This window comes from Agelaius phoeniceus, chromosome 18, assembly GCF_051311805.1.
Source record: "Agelaius phoeniceus isolate bAgePho1 chromosome 18, bAgePho1.hap1, whole genome shotgun sequence".
In the NCBI taxonomy this organism is placed as follows: domain Eukaryota; kingdom Metazoa; phylum Chordata; class Aves; order Passeriformes; family Icteridae; genus Agelaius; species Agelaius phoeniceus.
The window spans coordinates 10062314-10082440 of record NC_135282.1 but is presented as its reverse complement, the minus strand read 5'-3'; the positions used below and the strand labels follow the sequence as shown (position 1 = coordinate 10082440).

General features: G+C 45.0%; 1 protein-coding gene and 1 long non-coding RNA gene across 4 annotated transcripts in view; one reads left to right on the top strand and one right to left on the bottom strand.

Annotated features, from left to right (window-relative positions):
* The first annotated feature begins 2686 nt into the window (after positions 1-2686).
* Positions 2687-20127, top strand: part of TAOK3 (TAO kinase 3) — a 78343-nt gene continuing 60902 nt past the window's right edge. For 2 of the 3 annotated variants that reach the window (XM_077187632.1, XM_077187631.1), the window contains exons 1-2: positions 2687-2841; positions 3525-3587. The gene's annotated coding sequence lies outside the window, so the exon portion shown is untranslated. The remainder of the gene's footprint in view (positions 2842-3524; positions 3588-20127) is intronic. The other variant, XM_054646084.2, reaches the window with a different exon arrangement.
* On the bottom strand, positions 11151-15155 carry LOC129128663 (uncharacterized). Its single transcript, XR_013184596.1, has 4 exons — positions 14866-15155; positions 14387-14529; positions 11566-11642; positions 11151-11342 (listed from the first exon to the last, which is right to left on the bottom strand). It is a non-coding gene; the product is annotated as an uncharacterized LOC129128663 (long non-coding RNA).

The following is a 20127-nucleotide window of genomic DNA, read 5'->3' as shown; positions in this document are numbered from 1 at the left end:
TCGCCTGGGAACGACTAATTAATCTCATCACCTCCAGCACAGCCACACTAATCGCTCACCTTCAGCTGCGAGGTGCATTCCTCACGTGCACAGCTTATTGACTCACTGAGGCACTACAAACACCTCACCGAGGGGAAGGAAATGGGTTTGATCTGAAGCTCTGAGCTCCAAAACCCGCAGCGCCTCTCCCAACCCGCCGAGCCGAGTGCCCAGAGCAGCAGCAAGGTCGGTCACACCGTGTTCTCTAAGGGGCAGCAATAATGCAGCGCAGCCACTCGGCTTTCCTGCCGATCATCCCAAAGGTCTGTTTGCCCAGACTGACAATTTTTAACTCGGAACACCCATGCCAAGTATGCTCCGTGCCTCTTTCCTTAAGTCAATATTGCCTCTAACAGGGGACGGGGCTGAGGCACGGCCAAAAGTCGGCACCGCCCCCCCCGAGCAGCTCCCAGAACTTCTGGGAGCGTTTTTGTCTCGGGGCAGAGACCCCACCAGAGCTGCTCACCAGCCCTCCTTTCCCAAGGAATGCTGTGGGTTATCAGCACGTTGGAAACCCCTCCTTTCCCTTCTCCCCGCTCAGGCAGCGTGGCTGGCACGGCTGCCCGCGGCCCCGGGGTGAACAGGAAAGGGCGTGGTGGCGGCTGCCACATCGCATGAGCTCCTGGTGCCCACGGCTCTGTGCTCTCCCCACGCTCACACCTGCCTTGAGCCCCTAAAGCACTCCCCCAAAGCCATCCAGACACTCTGCTAAAAATTTTACTCTGCTAAAAATAGAAACGGGACTGCAGGACTCTAGAAGAGCTAACCAGAGCCCCCTCGGAGCTTTACAAACACCAGTGTTTCCCCTTTCTCCCCCATTTCCTGTCTGTATCTGTTCCATCTGTCCACACACTCGGCTCACAGGCTCCCCTGCCAGCCGGGTTTGTGCTGCTGGGAACACCAAACCAGTTCTAAGTGTGCCTGAACCACAGCAGCCCTCCCCAGGATCGTCTGCCCTGCCTCACTGCTGCCTCAGCACGTCCTGCTTGGAGCCGAGTGCCCTCCCAGCACAGCCCTTCGCACATCGGGCAGGTGCAGGCACCGACACAAGGGCACAGGAACCCCCTGAACAGGAGCCAGTGGGTAAAAAAACTGCAAACTGCAGAACTTTAGCTCATTCTGTGGTCAAAACCGGGATCTCAAAGCTGCTGCTCCCTCCGTGCTAGTTCCTCCTGTTTAATAGGAGCCTGCTGGAGACACCCTCTGCTGTCATCTCTCAGGCATTCAGTGGGAACCCGAGGGAGGAGGCTCAGCTTTAAGGAATGCCATGTTTCCCTTACAAACGCAGAAACTTAACTGTCTCCGCCCCAAGGAGCTGTCAGGGAAAGTGTAAAGTTCCCTGTCGAGCTGTTGTTCTTGGCTCCTGCTTCCATCAGAGCTGTTCTCCTCACAACTCACTCAGTGCTTTGTACTCGCTCCGTTTGGGGAGAGATCTCTGCCTCCTGCTTGCTCAGCACAGGGCTGCTGACAGATGAGTCGTGCTCACTCTGCTCTTCTTTCCACTCGTAAGAAAGAGGGGGAAAAAATGGGTTCTGGAGCTCAGCTTATAAACAGGAAACTCACTGTGCGAAATTACTCAACTACATTGAGAAGAGCTGCGTTGTACCTTGGCCTCTGAGCACAGGACACACCAACACCCCTCATCTGGGACTCAGGGCTCTCAGGTTTCTGTACCTGTGGTTTCACACAGCTCTCTGAGGATGGTTCTAGAAGCCCAAGAAGGGTAACAGCTGTCAGGAGCAAGGTGGCAGAATGAGGCTGCGTGAGGTAGTGGCAGATAAAGCTCTGCTCCTTCAGTTTTATTTAGAAAAATGAAGTCATTAACCTCCCCTGTCAAATAAGTCTCTACAACTAAATAGCGTTAAGGTTCAGAGGCCACCAAGTGTGGCACAACCAGCATGAACACACCTTACCCTGCCTCTACTCTGAGCAATTCCTAACGCACAGCTCTCAACCCCTGCTACAGCTCCTTTTCCTTTGGGGCTTTGCTGGCAAATCCCAGCTGCTCCTTTTGGGTAGAGGGGCCTCTTCCTGCCACAGGACACACAGTCCCTGTCAGGGCTCCCCCAACACCTGCAGCACGGGACTGAAGACTTTGAGCTGCCTTTTTACTGGGCCCAAGCACTGTCCCCTCACACTGGTTGTGGGTCCCAACACCCCCCACACCTGAGAGCACTACAGACCCTGACAGTGCACACAAACAAACACACACACACCTCTGAATTAATTATGGGCCCTGACATCCCTCCACGCACACCCCTGAGTCGTCTGATATGGCCCCAACATCCGTTCCCCATACTTGAGACCACTGCAGACCGCAACATCCCGGCACACACCTGAGGTTTCCATAGTTCCTGAAACCACTATGGGTCCATAAGCCCCTCAGACACACACCTGAACCTGCTGTGGGCCAACGAGCCCCGCACACACCTGAGACCACTGTGGGCCCTAGCACCCCTCACGCACAGCTGAACCCCGGCACGAACAGCCCCAGCTCCACCCAGCTCCCGCCGTGCCCCTCACGGCGCTCCCACCATCGCTCTCCCTCAGAGCCCGCTCCCTCCGCGGCACCGCGCAGGCGCCTCAGTCGAGCGCCGATGGCTCGGTGAGGCGGCGCCGCTCAGCGGCCCGGCCCGAGCTGCCAGGCGGCGCAGCCGAGCGCCGAGCGGGGCCGGGCAGGAAGCGGCGGTGACGGGCACGGCCCGGCGGACACGCTCCGTCCCCTTCTCCTCCTTCTCCTCCTCCTCGTTCTTCCCCGCCCGGGCCCCGCGGACGTGGCCCGCTGCCGCCGGCCGGCACCAGGTGAGGCACCGGCAGAGGGAGCGGCGCCGCTGACAGGCGGGTCGCGGCGGGGCGCGGAGGGCAGGGGGCAGCGCTGGGGCTGGCAGCGCGTTCGGGGCTGATACCGGCACTTATCGGCGCTTGGGGCTGGTAAAAGCACTTTGTGGGGCTCGGCTGCCCGGGTGCCCCACGGCAGGGGCTGCTCGGCGCCGGGGCAGCTCCCGCGGGGCTGTGAGTGCGGGCTGTGGGGTGTGGGGGTCTGAGACAGCCCGGCCGGGCAGGACGGGGCAGCAGCCCCGCACCCCGTGCCGGGGCACCGAGAACAGCCGCTCCTCCCTTCCCTTCTCCCTTCGCTTCCCTTCTCTCTCCGTGCCTTCCCTCGCTCCTGTGTGCCCGGGAGCTGTCCCCGGGCGCTCTCTGGAAGTGGGAGCTCCAGCAGAGCAGCCCCGAGCGGACGGGAACGCCCCGGTAGGAGCGTGAGGAGCGGAGGGAGAGCGAGCGGCTGCCTTCACCTGGGGCCGGGCAGGGCTCGGGAGAGCGGCGCTGCTCCGGGATCAGCCCGGGATCCGTGCGTGCCGGTGAATCCCGGGGAAGAGGGAGCTGCGTTCCTGTCAGCTTTGAGCGGAGTTGGAAGCAATGACGTCGGTGTGGTGCGAGCAGATGTCTCTGTCCTTTTAATGACACACAGAAATGGTTTGCTGTAGGTGCTGGATGCCATCGAGCAGCACTCGTACTTGCGTGGGAAGGAGAAGGAAGGAGGACACGAGGCAAGTAGTAAGCCTTCAGAATTTTCTTGTATAAATACATCTCCTCGTGTCTCCTCACCCCCCCTTCCCCGGGAACGTGAGTGGAATGAATTCCCTAATCCTACAACTATGGCAGTTCTAAACTTCATAGCCCTGGTAGATTCCTGGTTTTCCCTGCTCCCTTCCTGAGCCTGGGCAGAAGTGAGCAGCAGCTCGGAGCTGGATTTGCTGTCCCCAGCTGGGGGAGAAGCCCGTGGGACACTGCTCTGGGAGCTCTGTGGAATGCTGGGCTCACACACAGCCCGGCAGCAGCTCCGTGTTTGTTTAAAAACAGCGAAGCAGGCAGTGCTGATTCCAGCCCTGCTTGTGCCAGGAGGATTTGGAATCTCCCTGCCTATCTTTGTGGATAGTGATCCACACAAGAAGGTGGAAGCAGTCAGGTTCTGCATCCACGTGGATGCAGTTGCACAGAACACAGGGTGATTTCAAGTTGCTGGGTACAGCAGTGCTGGCTGAAGTTTGTGGTGCTTATGTTGTTTGAGAATAAGTGGGCTCCAGTCTTTTCCCTAAGGTCTGCTGACATATTTTAGCAAATGTTTAGAATGCTGCAGTGCTGGCAGTGATGCAGCTTGTTTTGCTAGTGGTCATTACTCTGATGTATCCCATACCAGATCTGTGAGAGGACACGTGTTGGTGTTTCTGTGTTGATGGATTGTTTGTGGAGAGAGATAATACACCATGCTTGTCCTCTCTATGAGCATAAAATGGGGCTGTTTCTGGTAGGTAGCTATTTTTGTGTTCTCTGGGGCTAATATAACAATATAGGGCATGTTTTACACGTAAATGCCTGTCTGTAATCTCTCTTTTAACACTGAGCTTCGTACAGATATCTGACAATTCTTTCATGCACCCACAGTGAGGCTGCAAACTGTTCCTATCTACAAAAATGTCTCATTTATCAAATCCAGATTTCTTATTTGCTGTCCAACTCATCATATAACTTCCTCTGGCATCTGATTTGAGGAAACCTTGTGCTGGGTTGTTTCCATCCACCCTTCTCTGTATAAGGGCTTTCAGATTGCAAACTAATTCTTGTTTGTGTGTGTGTGTTACTTACAGTGATTCTCTCTAAGTACTTCCCTTTTGCATTGTTGCATCATTATGAGTTAAAAAGGATCTTAACAAGTGAAAGCTTTGAAAGGTGAGGTATTTCTACTTGTATGCATTCTAAATGTGGCTCTTGCATCAACAGGGTTTTACTGTTTGATTTGTTTTCCATTATGTGTTGCTGGATGGGGGAAACTTTCAGCAGGAATGAGCTCTGTTCCTTCTGAGTAACCTGCTGTGTTCTTTTAAAGGAAGAACCCTGTTTGAATGGAGCAGGGCTGGAGCTTGCTGGACTGCTGGGGAGCAGAGGAGGAGCAGGGGCAGGGCAGTGGTCGGAGAGTTTGGACCAGGAACACAGACTCGTTGTTTTCTCCTCTTACAAGTTTTTGTTCCAGGTTGTTCTGCAGCCTCGTGGGATGCTGCAACATCCAGCTTATGAGAAATGCCAGGGAAGGAGGTGTTTGTGGAGCATTTTACATTTTATTTATTTGTTGCTTTTGCACAAAAAAAAAAGGTGTCTAAGGTTAATGGTTTTAAATAGGAAATACATCTTTTGTTTTAAGACAAGCTCAGAGTTTTTTAACAGGACCCCTCTACAGTTCACTCACAGCATTTACACCAAACTGAGTTTGAATAAAAGTGCAGTTTTGGCATCAAAGGTGTTCAAGAAGTAGATTTTTATGAAGTTCTCTTTCAGCATGTGCTCAGCTTTATTAATGGACATGATTTCACACATCAGAGAAAATTCAAAAAGTGAACCCAAAAGAGTATTTTGTTTTATGCTTACTATTTTCAAACTACTTCCTCCTTTGGAGGCCATTGATTAAACCAGAAGGATCTGCTTGCCCTTGGCTGTGTAATAAACATGATGCAATTGCCTGGTGCCTGCTTGGTCATCAGTTCTTCCAGGGGCAGCTCAGTGAGTTTCCCTGACAGTCTTTTTATCACTCCCTGAAATCACTCTGGCAGCTTTGTTCTCATTTTCTGAGTGAAGTGTGTTTTAGAAAGTATTGATCTGGTAAATTTAGGGTTCCCTCTGGGTAAAAAGAAGAAAATCTCCCCTCTGATTTTAATATGGGCAGCACAGGTGGTGACTTTTCATTGTGATTGGGTAGAGGAACTCTCATCTGTGAGAGTCTCAGCTCCTCATTAATGAGGAGGAAAGCTGAAATAGAAATTAAATTAATTTGGTGTGGTCATCCATCTCTTAAGGTACCTAAGGATGTTGGAAATCCAAATTATTAATGGTACTGTGGCAGCTTCTCAATTGTTATAAAGCCCCACTTCCAGCATTAAAGAGCAATGTTCCTAAAATGACATGTTGCCCTTATTCTGTAGAACTAAGCCATGAAATATGAAAAATATATATTTTTAAAGATCAGTAGGTTTTGCTCTAAGATTCAATAAATCTGGAGTACTGCTAGTATTCATTTAAAAATATTTTTAAATTTATTTAAATGAATTAGATACTAAAGTCAGGTTGGCTAATAAGTTTGTTCTTATTCAGGATGGCAAAGTACACATTGGATTTGAACAGGTTGGAAGATTTCTTGTCCATATACTCATGTTTGTGTCACAAATTGTTAGTTTAATTTGTAAGGGCAGGGAAATTTCAAATTTAATATAGGGAGCTTACAAAACAAGTTTGTCTGAGTTGCTAATGAACTAGGCACTTATGCCCTTGGACAGGTAATAGCTTGATGTTGATGTAATTACTTTTTTCCCCCACCCTGAATATTAGGTCAAACTGGACTCTGGTTGATGTAGAATTTAATGACACCAGTCATTCTGTGGGAGCCTGTGGTCACTCATGGTCCCTCCTTGGCTACTAAAGGCTTTCACATAGGGACATTCTCCCAGTTCGGTCTCCATTTGTGCCTCCTCCTGCTGTCACTGTTAGTTATGATTCTGGGTTACCTGAGAGCCCAAGAAATTCCTCAAAAGATGGGCAATTATGACCTTGGTGTCCCATGAGTTTGATTTGGGATGAACAGGTTCTGTGCTGCAGGTGATGCTGTCCTTTGGGAAGAGAGAGAAAAAGCTGTTTTTAGGAAATAGTCACTGTGAGAGTGGAGATGTTAACCCAAAATCCTGGATTAAACCTCCAGCTGCATTGCCCTGGAGTTGAAAACACACACATGGGTTTGGTTTGAGTTTGTTACTTTTCTACAGAAAATCCTTCTGGGGAGAACCCCAGATCCCTGTGGTGCAGAACATGGCACTGGGAGGAATGGATCTTGTATGCAGTGTGTGTATTTCCACACATATCAAATAGTTTAGGATGAAAGATGTTGGGACTACCAGATAGCATCAACATTTTGTGAGCAGGATGTCATTATTAGATTGGAACTGATGAATGTCAAACATTGTGGTAAGTCTGTTTTTAGAGATGCAGACTGTGCTCACTTCCTAAATTAAACCTAATTTTCCCCTAATTTTTATGTGTGAGCTGTGATTCTGTTGCACAGAATCTGGCATAATATTGAGCAGATTTATTTAGTGTTGCCCTTGAACGTTTTGAGTGTTTAAGCCAGATTTACAGGAACACAGTCAGTGATGATTCATGTTGAGATGATGTTTTTCTCCCTTGTAATGGAACATATGGGACTGTGTAGCATATGGTACCACTGAAAATTGTTAAATGTGGAGCACTGATTTATTACACAGCAAAAAGGGTTGGGGTTTTCAGTCTAACACTGAGCAGAAAGCTTGTAAACAGCTCTGGCTGTTGGTTTGTGTTTGGGTGCACTACTGTGTTGTGTGGTAATTTCAAAGGATTCCTTTAAATGGCAACAGAATGCTTCCAAAAGTTGTGTGTCTGCCTTTTCACTATGGTACAGCCTTGCTCTGTGGGATGACAGCTTAAAAAACCTGAAAAAAATCCTTTCTCAGATGGGAAGCAGAGGTATTAAAAATACATAAATATTTTTGTTCCAGTCTTACTATCCAAAACACCTTCCTTCTGTGTTTTGTTTGGGCTTTTTGTCTTTATGTGACTTCTGGAGTGTTGGTTTGTGGGTTTTTTTACTGATGCAGGGAGAGGAAACAAACACACACCTTGGTCCTTGCAGTGCACAAGGGAAAGTGGACTAAAGTGCAGCTACAGAGAACATAAATTCCAGTCACCTATTTCCTTGTGCTCTGCTGTTTTTCTTAACTCTTCATCTTTGGATGATTGTAATCTCTCCAGAGCAGGCATTGCTTCTGCTCTGGCTCTGGGGGGTCTTGCTGCAGGGTAACTGAAGCTCCCAGGTGCTCTGGTCATACATTGGTAATTAATGGCTGGTCACAAATCTTCATTGATTAAGCTTTTTCAGAAATGATTTAAGCAAGAAACTTCATTTAAACCTTAAAATGGTGCTTGTGTTTGTCTTTTTTGTCTAACAACTCGATTTATTTGTACATCTTAAGGTGCTGATTAAAACAGACTTTATGCTAAATTTACTTTTGTTAGGCCAAAAATACATAATTAAGAAGAATATATATTGTAAATTTTTGGGATAAAAGTCAGATGAGCCTTTTTTCCTCCTTACTTGGTTAGTGACAATCTGCCTCTGAGTTCAGGTTTTCTTGTGTGTCTCTGCTTTTTCTGCCTGGTTCAGGTAAAGTTTGAGCATGCTGTGTCCTTTAGAGTGGCAACAGATATTTGACATCATTAAAAACTGCTGTTATTTAATAAAAGGAAGTTGTATCTACCCTGGAGGGAATTAACTAATGACCTCTTGTTAACCATCGCCTTCAGGATCTTAGATCCTCCCTTTGCTTGCCTCATCCTTAGTCATACATTGGAAGAGGAAAACGGGCTTTTTTCCCTCCCTCCTTCCCTCCCAACTCTTGAGCAGTTTCTCAACTGGAGGTGAACTGATGGTTGACCTAAACCCTGTGAGGAAACTGAAGTAGGGACCACACTCCCATTCCCCTTGTGGAACGTCCTACTGCTGTTAAAACTCACAGCATCTCCATTAACTCCAATTCCCAGCCTTAGCCTGCACATTAAATGTTTTTAAACAAGCATTAGCCCAAATGAATTTTAATTTCTGGCATTTCTAATCTCAACACTGGCAGTGGTGTCAGTTTTAGCTCTTGAAAAGAGGGGAAAAACATTTCTTATCTGGAAAGTATGCGAGTGGCAGAGCAGATAAGATAATTGAGCCCTAAATGTGAGCTGGGATGGAAACAGGCTCTGTTGAGAGTCAGGTCTCATCTGCTGTGCCACAGTCCAGTGGTGCTTTAATGCATAATAAAAATCCAGGGAGTTTGGTCTTCCTGGGCAGGACACAGGGAATTTTCTCTGTGCTGCTTTTTCATTAAGAGACACGAGCCTTTAGTTCTAGTGTGAGACATTCATGTTCTCAGAGTCAGGAGTTTTCTGTCATTTGGGAGGCAGCCAGCCAAAAATAGGATTTTATGGCTCTCCTGCCTGTAACAACAGTTAGCTGCTAAAGTGAGGAATAGAAATTAAAAACCTTCCAACTTGTTGTTCCACTCAGGCAGCCTTTTCTCAAAATTCCTTGTGTGTTTTTAAATGTGCTGTCTTTCCTCTGTGGGGGATCCCCACAGAGGATAACAAGTTTTCCATTTCCAGCTCTTCCCTTGGACTGAGCTCCTGCTGTGGTTTAGAGGTTGTGTGTTCAGCACTTGGGCATGGCCCACATGGGTGGGAGGGAGCAGCACAGGTACCTAAAACCAGAATAAATGAGTAACTACAGGAATTACTACTTTGCTACACAAAGTCTTATTTTTCTTCTGTTTACTCCAACACTGCCTTTGTAGTTTTCCACTTGGTATCGTAGGGTTGCCTTACTAGAAAGTACATTACTCCAAATGAAGTTAGACTCTTACAGAATGAGACATAAGAAGGTTTTTGTTGCAAAAATCAGTATTTGGCTTAATATTTTGCTGCAGGAATGGTAGCCCAGGAGTTAGACCTGCTGCAGGTATTGAAGCTGTAGTGCAGAAAAAGATCTGCTTCTTTGTAGGGCCATATGGAAATGCCATAAATCAAAATATATCTCACTTAGGCATTTGAGACCTGCAGAAATGGCACGTAAATGTGTGATAATACAGTCTGAGCAGTTTGAATGATTAACTTGTACAAGTGCTCCAGATTTTAGGTGTGTTGGGCACCTTTTCTACATTGCAGGTTTCCAGTTCTTGTATTACAGGGAGATTTCTGCCAGTCTGACTTGGTGCCTTAAAGAAGGAGAAAGCTGCTGACTCAGGCTTGTTGTAAATTTGCTTTTTCCTGCCTACCTGAGTATTTTAGAGCAACGCTGTTTATATTTTTAGAGCAGTGTTACATTTTTTGATATGCTGAGCCCAAAGCAGAGGTGGTCAAATGTTGGACAGTCTGTGCTGGATCCAGGCTCTGGAGGTATCCAGGGAGGCAGAGGGATGGGATCCCAGTCCCAGTGCTGTGCAAGCTGCTGCTTGGAGCCCCAGGCTACCAGTGCAGCTCTGCTGGTGTTTAAGGTCAACTCCTTGCAAATATTTTAGCAAGGCTTATATTCAAATGCTATTTATAAGACCAGACTAATTTCTTTCCTCCTAATGATGGCCTTTTGGCTGATGACAGGGCTGGAATCCTGAAGATCTGGATTCTGTATGCCACTAGTCAGCTGTGTATCCACAGGGAAGTTGTTTGCCAGCTTTCTGCCTCACTTTTTTATCTGTACTTAAATGAAAAAAAAAAAAAAGGCTGACTAATACCTGCCTCACAGGCTGTGAGAGCACAGTTAGTAGGCTCATGCTGTAGGATCTTTGGGAAATGCTGTAGGAATGTTCTAGGGGTTTATTATGGTTAAGGTCCTGCAATGAGAGAACTGGTTAAGCCTGGCTTATTGTTAGACCATTCATTAAGGAGCTTTAATAGCTGAAGCTGTGATAGAGGCTGTTCCTGCCTTCACCTGCAATTACCCTGGGCAGATCCAGGCTGCTGCAGCTCCAGAGGCTGGAGCAGAGCTCTGGAGCATCTGCAGGGTGTTGGAGCCTGCCTGGAGCGCCTCGCTGCCATTTCACGGCTGGCTTTGCATGCAGGTCATGCCGTAGCCTCAGTGGGTTTGGGCACTTCAGCGTGGTGATGATGACTTATTGTGCCACTAGTGAGCCCTCAGCACCTTTTCATGCCAAAAGAAATGCTGTAAAATCAGATGAGTTTTTCCTGTGTGCGTCCGCCTAGCTCGGAATTTGCCCTGCTTTTGCTTTGTAAATAGAACAAAATTAAAAAAAAAACTTTAAAAATGTATTAGCAACAGAAATTTTAGTATTAAAAGGTGTAAACCAACTATTAAAAACCTCTTAGATCTGGTGTGAATGCTGACACTGTGGCTTTTAAAATTAATTTGATAGTATATTTAGAAAATATCAATCAGAATTTCTTCCCTTCTGGCCACCACTATAATAACATAACTATGCAAGGAAAAGCAAAATCCCCATTTTTGGTAAAGCTAGATACCAGTGTTTATTTCCCAAACCAAGTAGTCATTAGCAATAGAACCTTATTAAACTTTAATGACTTTCTTAAAATTCACACTCCCTTGAAAGTCAAGATGCAGCCTTGACAGCTGGAGGTCCTAATCCAGACAGTTTTATTTATCTTTGCAGTTTCATCTCTTCATTATTATATACAGAAGTTGTTTTCTTTGTCTTGGCAGATTGGAAATGTATTGACTGAAAGAAAAATAGAAACTTGGATTGCTGTTGAAACACAGGGCTGGAGGGGGTAGGGAGCAAGAGTTGGGAGCAGGAAATGGATTGGTGGTGAATTTAAATTTTGAATTTAATATCATGAGTCTGCAAATTAATATTAATTTTGAGCTGATTTTTAGAGCTAAATCAAAACCAGCTGTTATTCCACCTCTCCTTTCTCCCACTGAGCTGGGCTGGCACAAACCTTTGTGCTACCAGGGGTGGTTCAGATCAGCAAACTGGTCCAGCTGTGAAATAACCAGGGCTAGCAAAGGCAGAGATCTGGAGACAGCAACAGAAAGAGGGTGAGGATGGATGGTACCAACTTCTCCTACTGAATTACACTGGGAGTATTTTTCAGAGAAAAAAAAAAATAAACTAAACAAAACCCCTGCCACTGATGGATTTCAGTTAATGAGTAAATTAACGAGTTTCACTTTCTGTTTCTTGGGTGTGGGTTGGCTCCAGCAGCTTTTGGGTTGTCCTGGGGAAGACTCAAATCGTTGTTGTCCCTCCTTTCACTGGGTTTTATTTATTTGAAGTGCTTTTTTTAGGAATCTAAAATTTGATGCTTTGTATTACTTGCACTTGCTTTTTTTTTTAAGGCTTTTTATTCAGCTTTAACTGAGGAAAGGCTTTTCTGAAAGGCTGACACAATTTGCTGTATGTTCATTGCTCAGTGTTTCGTAATTTACATGGACAAATATCCCTGCCTTAAAAAGTGGGGGAAAATCCCAAGCAGAATGTTTGTATCAAGGCACTGACAATATTGACCAGATGATGATACAGGTATTCCAAATATGAAGTTGTATTTCATATTTCAGGTATACAGTGGCTTTTTAAAATGTTAGGCCATGGCCCCATATGACAGGAAGGTGAAAAGTGAAGGTGAAAAGTTACTTCATAATATTAAATCAAATTTATTGTTTAGGTGTGAGAATTACTTGCAGTATTTAACCAAGATCCTCAAGGTAGAAGAGGAAGCACCAATTTATATTAATTGTTTACAAATAGACTGTTTCATTAATACAAATGAGGAGAGTTTGTTTGTTTTTTCTTCAGGAAAATCATTATTTTGGGTAAACAGTGCAGCACAAGAGAAGACTTTCTGAGCACTGCTAGGCCCACCTGGCTTCCAAAGCCATCCAGGAAATTTGTGATGGGTGTTTGAAGAATAAAACATCTCAGTTTAAAGAGCATTTGGCTGCTGGCTTCAGGGCCTCCCCATCCAGAGAGCGTTTGCAGCTGCTGTCAGTGAGGCTGTGGGTGAGCGCCTCAAGGGTGTGGAGAGAGGAAGTCAGAAAACTTTCATATTTCTGATCTCTGTCTCTGAACAAAGGGGATGTTTCATCAGTGTCATCATTCATAAATTAGGAACTCCTGCACAGCAGAGCTGAAAGGCTGAGGGGCAGGATGAAACCCCCTCTGTGTTCCAGCAGCTTGGAAATTGTGTCCGAGAGGGGATTGTGGGGCTGAGGAGTTCCCACTCACCCTGGCAGGAGGAACTGCTGTCACAGAGCCACAAGGCTTTGCTCTGCTGTTTGGGGCAGGATCTGAGAAGGGAGTGAAGAATCCAGGCAAAGCTCATGTTTTCATGAGGGAAGGGATGGCTGTGCTGGGCTCTGTGCTGCTGCTGGGGCAGGCTGCTTTGTAAAAAGCAGGGGATTTAACAGCAAAGAGCAAAAGCTGGTGGTAGGAGGTGGCCGGGGAGCTGTGTGTGTGTGCAGTGGGGAAGGTTTTGGTTCCTGTCTGGGGATGTCCCCACCCTGCCCAGGCTGCTGTGCCCAGCAGGTATTGTTCCCTCTGGAGCAGGATGAGGTCAGCTCCACCACCTGGAGCCTTCTCATGGCTCTGTTGGTCTTTTTGGTGTCAGGGCACCAGGAGAACAAAAATTATTATTGTTAAAATTTAGATTCCATAAACTGTCACGTGATGTATTCTGTCTTCTCAGGGGAAAATCTGTATGCAGTGTACAGGGGTTTTCTTGTTCAGGAATTTGTGTGCTGCCTTTTTTTTTTAGGTCAGGTCAGGGGAGAACACTTTGCCTTTTTATTGGGAGCTTGCAAAGATTTTGGAGGATCTTTGCTGCTTTTGTAGGTTGCTCTGATGTCTTGGACCACCTTTGAGTGGGACATCTGCACAACTGAGTTTTAGTTTTACATTATCCTCCATCTCCTTTTTTTTCCTCTCCTCCCCCCACTATTGCTTATCATCCTTTGTGTTCTATGTACAAAAAGTAAGCCTCAAACACATTTTAAAATGTCCTCCTTAAGAGGCTGCATGTTCAGGGGTTTGATCCCTGAATTGCCATAGAAAAAACAAACAAGCTCTCCTCATTTGTATTAATGAAACAATCTATTTGTAAACAATTAATATAAATTGGTGCTTCCTTTTCTACCTTTAGGATCTTGGTTAAATACTGCAAGTAATTCTCACACCTAAACAATAAATTTGATTTAATATTATGAGATAAATGAATGTGCTGATGTTCTACAGTGAGATTGGGGGAAAAAAAAAAGAAAAACAGTTAATGAGACATCTGGGTGGAGGCAGCAAGCCTCAAATGAAAGTTGCATTTCTGTTTTACGACAAGTCAAAATATTTTGGAATTAAAAGCAAAACTGAAGCTGAGTAACTTGATATTTTTTTTTGACCACTTATACTTAGAGCTTATTTTTTGTAATTACTGGGGCGTGACTTTAAGGTCTGGGCAGGACTTTGTGGCTTGTTAACATCGGGTTGAGCCTCTGATGTTGCAATGAAGAAGGAAGTGAGCGTGTGTCTGCTTGGGGAGGGGGGCTGCAAAGCACTTCTGCCTGCATTAGGTGGGAATTGCAGCTGGCTGGGTATTTTTAGCTTCAGAATACCTCATTTTGGATGTGAATTTTGCTTTTTTTCTTGTTAATCTGTGTTTGGTAAATTAGGCTCTCAGTTACTGTTTTAAAGAGGTTTTTTTCATACCAAAATGCACTAAACCAAATTTTTTTCATTAAAGATTTTAAGTTCTTTTTTTTTTTTTTTTAAACCTCCAGAGCTGCAGGACTGGGTGTGATGCATTTCCCAAGTATTTCTTGTCCTCTGTTGGTTTTTGCAGTTTTACATCCACTGGTGACATAGCAGGGATTGCAGGGAGAGGCGAGGCTTCATAGATCAGCCTCTGTTTCTCCAGCTTAATTAAAGAAAAAAAAAAAAAGGAAAAATAATGGATCTGATTTTGTTCCCTCCTTGTAAAAACATGCAGCAATAAAGACTTTTTCCTGGGTTGGAGGGAGAGGCAAGGTAGCCTCAGTTTCCATCAGTGTTTTCCAGTCATTTGCTGTAACAGAAGTGATTCACTTCTGTTCAGTTGTTCATCCTGGCCTGAGGTGAGACATATAGAATGTTTCTATTTTAAGCTCTTCAGCATAATGGATGAATAAACTCACCCTTCTCATGGTTTTTGCCACAGTGGGTGAGTTTTCCTGCCTGGCATCTCTGTTTTGCTGCCCTGGCCTCAAATGCTCACCCTCTGAAAGCTCTTGGTGTGCTGTCAGCAGCGGTGGAAGAAAATGTTCTGACCATTTTGCTTCAGGGCTGCTGATCTTAAGCTGCACTGTTAAAAATAACAAGTTTTCTGAAGGCACACAGTGATGTTTTCCTGGCTCCCTGCCTCTTCCCCCCCATATTGATGTGATTAAATGCCACCAAAACTCAGCAATCCTTAGGTCAAGTGCATAGCCATGTGCGTTTGCTGCAGCATTAATAGTGGCTATTCCAGCTTTCTCAAAGAAAATTAAGGGTGTTTTCATAAATGGAAGTCTTCTGCTTGCCACAGTAAGTACCACACAAGCAGTTTATGTACCAGGGCATAGAGTTTTGAGATTATTTTCATACTGCTTTAAACTGTCTCATGCTGACTCAGTTTGGCTGTAAAAGGCTGAAGTCATGTGATCTAGAGCGAGTTTGTTTTTTTTTCTGAAGGGAGAACAGGTGTATGGTGGAGTTCAGCTTTGTTCTATGACCAAAACATTTTTTATGTTGATCTTGAAGGACCTGCTTTCCCCAAATACCGTTTCACTCCCTGAGCTTTGGGATCAGTCTGTCTTTTACCAGTGTTAGGGTGGCCTTTTCATGTTTTCTGTTTGAGAAGCTGCACTGAAGTCTGAGTGTGTTATCTGAAATCAGACAGACCTGATGGTGAATGCTTTCAATTATGGGTTCATAAATCCACGCTGGAAGGAATGACAGGGCAAAAAGGCATTTCCAGGCTGATCATGGCAGGAATACCTTCAACCATCTGAACTCCTTGTAGCTTTTCCAGGATCTTTCTACAGTGATCTGGGCATGTTCCATTGTTCTCAGAAGCAGCTTTAAAATGTTATCCTCCCTCCTAAATTAGATGCCAAATGATGCATTTACTGAATTGAATCAAGAAACCTCTGGTGGTTGAAATGGCAATCTTGAGCCAATGTGTAAGGCTGCCAAATTTATCTGCTGAGGAGCTCAGAGAATTTATCTCTGTGGAACTCAGAGCTGGTAGTTAAAGAGCGCTGCTGCTTGTGTTGGGACTGACTTAAACCCAGATCCCAAACCATAAACATAAATCAGATTTTGCTGTGGAATTTGTTTGAAAAGCTTTTGCGTGCTTGTATTTAATTTTAATGATGATCTATTTTAATTGGCTGTCAAAAAATGCTTCAAATGAATACAATGCACTTTTCTTCATGTGCTGGTCATCTTGTTCCTTGTCTTTAAAGTGCTTGGGCTCTGTGTGTCCCTGTTTGGGAAGATAGTGCAGCCTTTTGAAGGACACATTTTCTATGTAGCCTTTAAAATCTCTCTGGTTTGTTGAGTGTTTGCCTTGGGTTACCCTTTGAGATTTGCAGGGCGGTTTGTGTTTGTTTTGACTGTTACTTTATCTCACTTTCTCAGAAAGTCCAGTCTCTTCTGGCCATGAGCGATAGGAGGGGAGGATGAGGAAGTTCTGGGAGCCTGTGTTTGGAATGCTGCACTTCAGGTGCCCACTTGGATTCTTTTCCTTAGCTTTGTGTTGATTCTGTGATTGAAAGAGCTGTGAAAGATACTGTGATGATGGAAATGAATTAAATGGTTAAATGTCTCAGTCATTCAGATGTGAAATGTCCTTTCTGCTTGTACTTCCCTTGTTGTTCCTGTGTATTGGCTAATCTTTGGTGACAAAACACTCCTTGTCCTGCCCTTGCACAGCAAAGGGGCTTCCTCAGCTCATTTATTAATCTTTAAGCTTAATATTGACATTTCACTTCCAGGTTTGGAAGCTGTTTTACGCTGCAGACAGAAGTCAGTGTCACATTTACAGTGTAGTGGTTGGTTCATATCCCCATGTTTGCCTGTGTGTTATTGTTCTGCACACACTGTGGGAATTGTTGTGTCTTCCTGAGTAACACTCACACAGCAGTCATGGACATGAAATGGGTTTTAAAACACAATGTAAAAATGGCAGTGCTCTCATTTAGCTCTTCACCAAAGCTATGAATGATGCAGTGCTGAGAGCTGGTGGTCTGCACACTGAAGGATTTGTGCAGATGGATTTCTGGGTGGGTTGATATTTTTTTAAAAAGCATTTGGAAGCTATACATGTTCTGTGTGTGTAGTGGGGTAGCTGAATCATCCTCTGTGGAAAAGAGCATTTTAAATCTACTTATTCATCCAGTGCCAGCACAGGTGAAATCTTTGGGTCCTCCTTTTATCCAGGTGAGCTGAGTGCTGAGGTGCAATGTAGGGTTGCTGTGAGTTAATTCAGGCTGTGCTGAGAACTGAACTCCTTCTGCATCTCATCAGGGCCCCTCAGGGATGCTGTGATCCGTGGGCACTGGCAGCTGAAACTCAAACTGGGGCAGCCAGGTCAGTGCATGGATTCTGCAGATGTTCCTGAGGCGGAGCTTCTGGCCAGGCTGACCCCGTGTGCCCGCAGCCCTTATTGCTGGGAGACACTGCTGGATCTTAACCTTTGGTTTGCAAAATCAGTTCTTGGAGCAGCAGGGCTGTGCTTGCCTCCATCAAACAGTTAAGCTACTTAGAAGCCACAGTTTTAATCTTTATGGAGAAGGAAATGGGAGTGTTGCAAGCACACCTTATATAATGCACATAATGACTGACGTTACCCACACTTCTCCTACTGATACCAAGTCCTGGGCAGGCAGCTGGCACTTCCCCAGAGAGGTGACACATGACAAATGTGTTCTGGCCATTTTGCTGAGCAGGTTTCCTGTAACAGCTGCCCATGAGCTGCTCTTCAGACTCCCAGAGACCTCTGACAAATCTGGTTTGGTTTGTGTTTCAGTGCTGCTTCCTGTAGCATAACTTAAAATGCATAAGGGCAAATGGAGGCCATTGTATGCACAGGCCTGTCTGTGCTCTTTCCTGATGCTTCAGGGAATTTGGATTTGTTTTTGGGAAAGCAGGAGGGACCTGGGAATTGGGTAGACTTGTGAACATAGAAGTTTTGGTTATAATACTCAGATTTTGTGTCTTCATCTCCTCTCTGTAGCACTGATTGCAGCTATAAACAAGACACTATATTAATATGCTTGGGTTGACATCTGTGGATTCTGCTTTGGTATTGAATGAGTGCTGCTGGGCAACTGAAGGCCATATGATGTCTGAAAAGGAAGAAATTCTGATAAAATGGATACTCTTCTTCAGAACTAAAACCAGCTATGGATTCCTGCAGCCTGGCCTGTGCCTTACTCTATTGCTGCCAACTGTAGTGATCTGACACTTTGGAACAAACCCTTAATTTAGTGTAAATATTTGCAAAGTATTCAAGCTTTGCTTTACATCTGGTGTTTTCTGAAAAGCCCCTGACCAGGAGTCTTCTAAAGAAAATTCAATATCTTGGGGGGGGAAAAATAATTTTAGTTGACATCTGATGCTGGCAAGGGGCTCTGTGAGTGCTGGGGAAAACTCTGTGTATTAGTAGTTCTTTGTCCTTGCTGACATACTGCTGCTAATTTATTATAGTAACATGGCAGACTATTCAAATGGGGTGCCACATTTAGCTAAACTTGGTGGAAATATATATATATTTAAGTTCATGCTTGGAGAACTTCATTGTCAGTATAAATATTGCAGTTAAGTGGGTGGTGTCACAATTCACCAAAAGGTTTGCCTTAAGAGAGCTGAAGACTGGTTTGGGGTTGCAGAGGGAGCCTGCATGAGTTTGGGGACTCATTCTCAGTAAAACCAAACTCTCACTTCTGGATTTATCTCTTTATTGGGATAGCAAATAGTTTTTTATCCTCAAACCAAGGGCTTGTGACCCTCTTTGCAGTCCCTTGGTGAAAATGAGTGAATCTTGTTCTGTGTCCATGGTCCTGTGTGAGCAGATATCCTTCCAGTTGCTGCTTTGTGGTGGGTTTGTTTTATCTTCTCTCCATTGATGAATGAGGTTGTGACTTTCAGGTATTCAAAAGTGAGGTGGAATTTCTCTTTTGTCCTACTGGATTTTTATCAAGAGTCCTGGTAATTCAAGAAGGCCATGGTGTACTCTGAAGGTGAGCCTGCTGCTGTTTGGTAATTCTAGGAGCCCTAGGCCTTATCTGGAAGGGTTATTAGTTGCCTGCTTGCACACAAATGTCTGAGCTCTTGTCAGATTAGAAGTCAAACCCAAAAATGTGGCTTTAACCTGAAATACACAAGCAGTGCTCCAAAACTGCGTGAATCTTCATTGCAGCTCTCCATCCATGTGCTTTCTTTGCAGCTGTTTTGGTCATGGACTAAAAACATTGAACTTGATCAACAGGGTATAAAATAACTTCCTAAGTTTGGTTTGCACCTTGAATTTTTTTTTACCTTGCAAAAGATTCCATATGTGCTAAACAAGAACTAGTTCTGTGCTGTCAGTGAGGCTTCCTTAGAGGCCATCTGGCTCTTCAAATCCCAGTTATTCTGGCCTACCTCAAACCTCAGGTAAATTTCAATTTTGCACATCACAGTGCCTGTGGTAACTTGTTTGGAAGTGAGAAGTGGACATGCCCAGGATGCTTGTACATTCAGGGTTTACTCCTGAGGCCTGTCTAGAGGCAGCAGCTGCTGTGGATGTGTCCTCAGAGAGGCTTTTGTGGGGCTGTCACAGGTCTGAGTGAGGGGACAGTGACAGATCCAGCTGTTGGCAGAGTGAGCACAAAGTATCTCTGTGGTTTGGAACATCTGGGGATCCAGGGGGCAGCGTGGCTGTGGAAAATGAAACATTTCTAGGCTGGTGTTTTGGAGTGAAACAAGAAGGTGAGAAAGAGTTTGGTCCTCTGTAGTTTTGTCTAAAACAGAAGGTGTAGGGGGAGAGTTGAAAAAAAAATCAGTTTTTTATATTAATGATTATACTGTACTTTTATATTAGTATAGAAAAAAACCCTAAAAACTAATGATTTGAAATTTAGGGAGGGACAGATGTGGTAAGAGATTATCAAGTCAGTGATGCAGCACTTGAAAATGGAGGCAAATGCTGTGGGGTGTTGCATATTTACTTCCCTTCTTCAAAATGTCCTCAAATTCCTGCAATTTATTTAAATTAGTTTCTCTTCTTCCACTCTCTTCTGACCTTTAATGTTTCTTGGCAAAATTTACATTGCATTCAAATTAAACAGGGGAATGTTTTCCCAAAACAATCTTTCTAATTGTAACCTCTTACTTGAAATCTGCAGCGAGTACATTAAATATAATGTACATTTATTGATAGAAGTTATTTCTGCTCATTTGTGTGGGTGTTATATACAGTCACATCACTGTTTCAATCACTGGCTGTCTGACT